The following is a 6,000-nucleotide window of genomic DNA, read 5'->3' on the forward strand; positions in this document are numbered from 1 at the left end:
TTAGGATGCCATGTTTATCGTCTCCCTCGTCTGAGGCTCCGAGCTAATCGTGTTTGACAGGTGGCTAGAAAACAGCAGAACGCGAAATGGCAAGGCCAGAAATTCCGTGAACTAGCGAAGCGATATTTTAAAACTTCTTTGTAACTGGTGTAAAATGTTTACTCCGACTTAATGCAACAATTATTAACAAAATGACAGACGTTTCACCCCCAATGCAGGTGGCATCCTAAAAAAGAAAAAAAAAAATGAGCCGAGGTCAACTAGTCCACTAGTCACACATGTCCTTGTAAATGTCCAGTGGGGGGCCGCGGCTGTTTTTGCAAGCCGCGGCGAATGAACCACGATTCCAGGAGTTGCTTTTTCCCCACCTTCGTTCACAAACCGGCGTCGTCGCATTGTTTAGGTCAAAGCTATGACCTGTCATCCAGCAGTGCTCAACAAGCTCGGTCTTAGAACGCGTTGCATGGGTTGCTTTAGCGACATTCCGCTTGAGTTCTTTAGGCCTCGTTGATCATTTCCTGCCCGTTTCGCCGATCCCCGCATCACACTTTTAGATACTGCCATGATCATCCGCAGGTGTGCAGTCTTAGGATTTCGTGAACACACGCTGTCATGTTCCAAGGTATAATAACGGGACTTAAAAACGGTTTGTATGCCCAGCGGACCGGAAGCTCTCCGAACAGAGTCTGACAGACCTTAAACATAATGGAGCAGACACAATGGACGTCGTAACCACTCGTGATGCACTCCCGCTGCTCTTCGCATGCACTTCTGGGTATAGTTAATAAACGTCTCAGGATATACTGCCGTCGTTCCAGTACATCAACCACGTTTTCCACTTCAAGTAAGAGGCGTTCAAAGTGATTGCTGGTGTTGGGCCCCTTTTATGTGTCCTTCGTCTAGGGTTTTACGACGTGCAACCCTTATTAAATAAATTCTATAATTTGATTTGTGATCTATTATTTTATACAGTAACGGAAAAGTAACGACGTTACTTTTGCACGGTAACTGTAACTGTAACAAGTTACTTTCGGAAACTCTGTAACTGTAATTGTAACAGAGTTACTTTTTTGGCTTAGGTAACTGTAACTGTAACACTGTTACTTTTTACTGGAACGTGCCCATGACTGTGCACGCATGCGCAGTAACTCACCGCGCTCGAACACGAACCGCTCTCACGCTCACGGTTTGCAGCATATGTTGTCTCGTGTGTATAATGACTTCATATTCGCCGCAGATGGAAAAATTCTGATTACAAATGTTTCGCGGCGTTTTCCACGTTACAATTCCGTGATTAGGCACTCTGACCGGTGAGCTTTCCACTGCGCTGAAGAAAATGGGTACCATGAAAATTGGTTGTCGCTCCCTTTAATTACTGCCACATTGCTGTAAATCCTGTTCTATACAGTAGAACCTCGTTGATACGTTCCCGCTTGATACGATTTCCCGGCTCCTACGCTCGAAATCGCGAAAATTAAAAATAACCCAATACAGCTGTGTGTAATATGTTCCGGTTAATACGTTCCCGGAAAATACGATTATTCGGCAGCAACGTTCAGCACCGCGGAAAACTAGGGTCGTATGATACGTTTTCCACTCAGAAACTCTCATTCAGGTGTGCAAAAAAAAGGCCCTCTCAGCGACGGCAGCTTCTCCGCAGTGCCTTTCCCCCCTCCGTGCTTTCTCTGATTTGCTCAATTGTCCCCTCCGCATCTCTTCCGAATTGCTCGATCGCCGCTCTCTGTCACCCACGCGGCGACGCGGGCCGTCACAATCTTCGAACGGCTTGCCGCGGAAAACACATGCCGCTGCCGCATCGCCACCGCTGCACAACACGCCGCGACCCGTAACCATAGCAACGCCGCCATTGTGCCTAGTCAATATGGCCGATAATTTCCCGCACACTTTTCTCTCGGAGCGCAATCGTTTTTGGGTTGCTCCGCCCGGCGCAATTCCAGTCGGCGTTCGTATTTCTCTGGCTGGGCAGTTCTGCCTACCAGCGGGTCGTCAGAAGCTGACAGAAAAGATTTGTTCTGGAAGATATGTAGGAGGTTTCTGGTTATCAGACGCCAAAAACGAGACGATGTGCGCTCGCCGCCATCTTTGTGAGGACTCGACAGATCGCAGTGCGGGCGCTTGGGGACTTCACCTTCGGTTGCCATTACGCCAGGCGTTATCTTTTAAAGCCCGTTTCGCCGTGCGAGATGGTGCGATTACTAGTGGCGGCGAACATACCAGCGCATGTCTCAAGTTAAGACAGAACGCAAACTGATCAGCGCGAGTGTGCGACGTAGTATGCGATAGCCGCGAACAGCTGTCGCTTTCGGGGACGCTTATCACTCGCGAGATATCGCATATCGTGTTGTACCGCGATTGTTACGTGCACTGCGAAGAGTTGAGCTTGTTAAGCCTTTAAGAGGGGCGGCAGTTTTCTTCACGGACGGGCGAGTCACGCGTGATCTTTCGAACGTACGTGATCGTATCCCAAATGCGTATGTTCGAGAAGATCACTTCTGCTCTTCGCAAACCTAGCCCCATATTTCCAAGCGACAATGCAGAAAGAACCGACGCTCATGCGGCGCAAAGTTTCGTCTGCTGACATGGCGGTAGCGTTTCTTTACGTTTACGCTGGTTGTCTCAGAGTTCGATTTTGCAATATTCGGGTTGTCTCGGGATTTCAATACGCGTGACCACGACGTTATTTCGGTCAGGATCGGAACTTGCTGGCTGACCTCTGGCGGCCAGCGAGATGCCAGGAGTTCGAAAATCGAAGAGTCCCTCCATGTTTTTTGAGAAATAAATGTTTTTGCTCTTGCACCTCAATATGGGCTTGTCAGCCTCAATTTTTACTGGATTCGGATCGTACGTTTTCCGGATCATACGTTTATTTTCCGCGTTTTTTTCGGAAACGTATCAACGAGGTTCTACTGTATATGCCCTACTGTCATTATGTTCTGGATGACAGCCTCTGCCATTTGGAGCTGAAAAAACCATACCAGCTTAACAAAATACTAGTTCATTGAAAACATTTGTCCTTGATCTCTGGAATTCCTTGGTGAAATTTCAGTTTCATGTTGTGGTAAACCCTGACAATTATTAAAATTTTAGTCTTGAATGGGTTGCCGTGCAATTGAAATTTTTTTCCTTCTCTAGCACTGCTCGTTTTTGAAGTGAATCATCAAACTTGAGCAAATGAGGGGATGAGAATTAACGTCTTCTTACCGTCTTTTTTTACGCCGAAATGCATGCTTTCCAAGTTGTTGCAAGTTTAAATTGTTGCTGGAATTGGTGCCTATGTTGGTCATTTTGTCGTTTGCCCTGCAGCGATGCCATCTTTCTAATCTTTGGGTGTTTCTACCACACATTTGCTGCACTGCACCATCGTCTTGTTTGAACTTGTCAAGGCAGCAAAACAGCGAAGAACTTTAAAAACGGTAGAGTTTCATGCAAGTTACGTTGGTACGTACTCGTGAATAGAGGTAAAATATGTGAACAGATGCTTATGCCAGATACACACAACTGTCTTCCAGCCAGACCCGTTACTGTCACGGTACCAGCATTCATTGGGAATGGGTGCTTCCTATGGTTGGATACAACGTAAGAAAAAAATGTCAGCTCCAATCACAGCCATGGCTGTGCCTTCTGCAGAGAATTTGCCCAAATGCTCCACCCTATAGCACTTGCTCATTTTGGTGACATTTAGTGCGTTTCAGATGGTTGACTTTCCCATACAGACCCCATTTGTGTCGCTGGTTTTAGGTCAGAAACTTGGAACATCCTGATAAATTTCGTCAGAAACCCGGACATTGCTGCTCAGCCAAGCCAGATGTTTTAGGTAGTAACGACGAATCTTTAACTAATTGATATGCATGGTATGTACAATAGCTGAGAATAAGTACTTGCGGTTCGAGCGGAAATCAGCTAGTGCAACTGTCTTCCACAGATGAAGGGTAGCTGTGCCACGGTTCTGTGGGCAAAGCTTACATTTTTTTCTTAGGTTGTTGTCAACTATAGTCGGTTTTTTCTCAAGAACAGAACACACTTGGCGTCGGCCGCATCGCTGGCGTCTCATTTTTGAGGAAGAAGCTTATGAAGGAACACTCTGTTCTGACAAAGCCGATGCTGTGACAGTTAATTGGATGGGTCGAACGATGATTGTGTGCGTCTGGCTCTGCACAAATAGAGAAGTGGGTGGAAAGTAGTGGTCCAGCTCTCCTGTCTACTTCTTTTCCTGCACAAGCATTTGTTTGATGGTTTTCTGTTCATTCAAGAAACCTTTGTGTAGTCACGTCTACAAAGCTCGTGCATTGCTTGCTCACTCGCTCTTGTATTACCAAATGAGCAATGTTACCTGTTCCTATATATTTCATTGCATTTCTCTGTGTCAGGGCTGTGCAGAGGCACTTGGTGTTCCACGTTATCAATGCGGTGATTGGAGATCAATATTTTTATTGTCTGGGCTGCTTTGTTATGGTTGCCAAGAGCTTCATCTCGGTTGGTTGTGCCATGGTGCTGAAAGAAAACGACTCTTTTGACCGTTTGGTCTGCGCCTGGTAATTATGCTCAAAGAAGACAGAACCAAAAAAAAAATATGTGTGGTTTTACATCGCGATAACACCTAGGCAAAACACACAAAAATTTTAGTCAAATCGGGTATGGAAGAGACGAAAAATAGAGTATCACACACTCTGTGTATAGTAGGTAGTGAAATTATAAAAGATGAGCATCCATGGTAAACATTAGTTGAAAAAAAGTTGGACGCAATCTTCTGAATCGAGGCTGTGTATCTGGCACTGCAAGCTTTATTGTTGCTCACTGTTGCACATTCTTCAAATGCTGGCGGCCGGCATTTTCCACTTGGCAATGAAAGGCCATACTATTATTTAAATGGCAAGCACATATCCCAAAGCTGCACAGGAGCGGTCAACAACTCAGTCAGTGCCACTTTTGCATGAATTGTCTGGTTGCAATAACCATAGTGAGTGTGATGGTATCAGAATTTTCAGTTTGTTGTCAAGTGATTTTTAATGTGTTTAAGGTGGAATGTTCTCATAAACGCAAATCACCCAAGTGTCAACATTACTGGTCCCAGCAGCCAGTGTAGTGTTGTGCTTTGCTCATATGAATGGTACCACTTCTTTGGCTAGCTAAAGAAACTTTTCTTCCATTTTCTTTCCCATTTTCGGCAACATAAGGCATTGTCCGAAACAGAAAGCCTCTCGTGTTGAGTGAAGACGCTTGCTGTCACTGAAATAATAATGACAAAATGCAGACCATGAATGTCAATACTTGATGGTCACAGGAAACTTAAGCTGCCTCACGAAAGTTGTGCACAGTGACTTCTACACGTATCTGCCTGTTTGAAAAGTGCGCACATTGCAGTTTAGGTTTACAAATGGCACCGAAGGGAAGCCAGGTTTTACAATAATCAATTTCCAAAAATCTGGAAGTTGGCTGCCCTCAGCAGCTCTCCTAACTGAAAACAGGATCCACATCTGCACTTTTCCTAAATGAAATGAGAATGCCATCGCTGACTCTGATGAGCAACACATAGGTTTGGTGGTGAGCGTGTTGCAGCTAAGTTTCGCAGGACAGCTGACTTCCAGAATTTTTCGAGTTGTCTACAAGAGTAACCTTTTGAGGGCTCGTGCACCGGCTGCTTAATTAACCAGTAAACTCAATTTTCTTGACATATATGACCCAGCTGAAGTAGCACGTGCTGCTACGAAGTGAATATAGTGTTGTCCCCTGACAACCTTCTCAACCCTCAATGTGTGATGCCATATTGCATTTAATGCAGAATCTAAGCACAGTTTGTGCTCTCTGTTGTCTTCTTCCATGTGGAATGCGAAGATGAGAGCAATAAGGAGCTTGAAAAGCAGAGCGCGAGTTTTCCTTTACTTTTTTTTTTGTCCGTAGAAGGACTTCAGGGTTATGCTGAAAAGGGGAAAAAAAATGTTTCTGTAACATAGAACCTTCCCTGTACATAGCAGTCACAAT

This window comes from Rhipicephalus sanguineus, unplaced genomic scaffold (assembly GCF_013339695.2).
Source record: "Rhipicephalus sanguineus isolate Rsan-2018 unplaced genomic scaffold, BIME_Rsan_1.4 Seq11740, whole genome shotgun sequence".
Taxonomy (NCBI): Eukaryota; Metazoa; Arthropoda; class Arachnida; order Ixodida; family Ixodidae; genus Rhipicephalus; species Rhipicephalus sanguineus.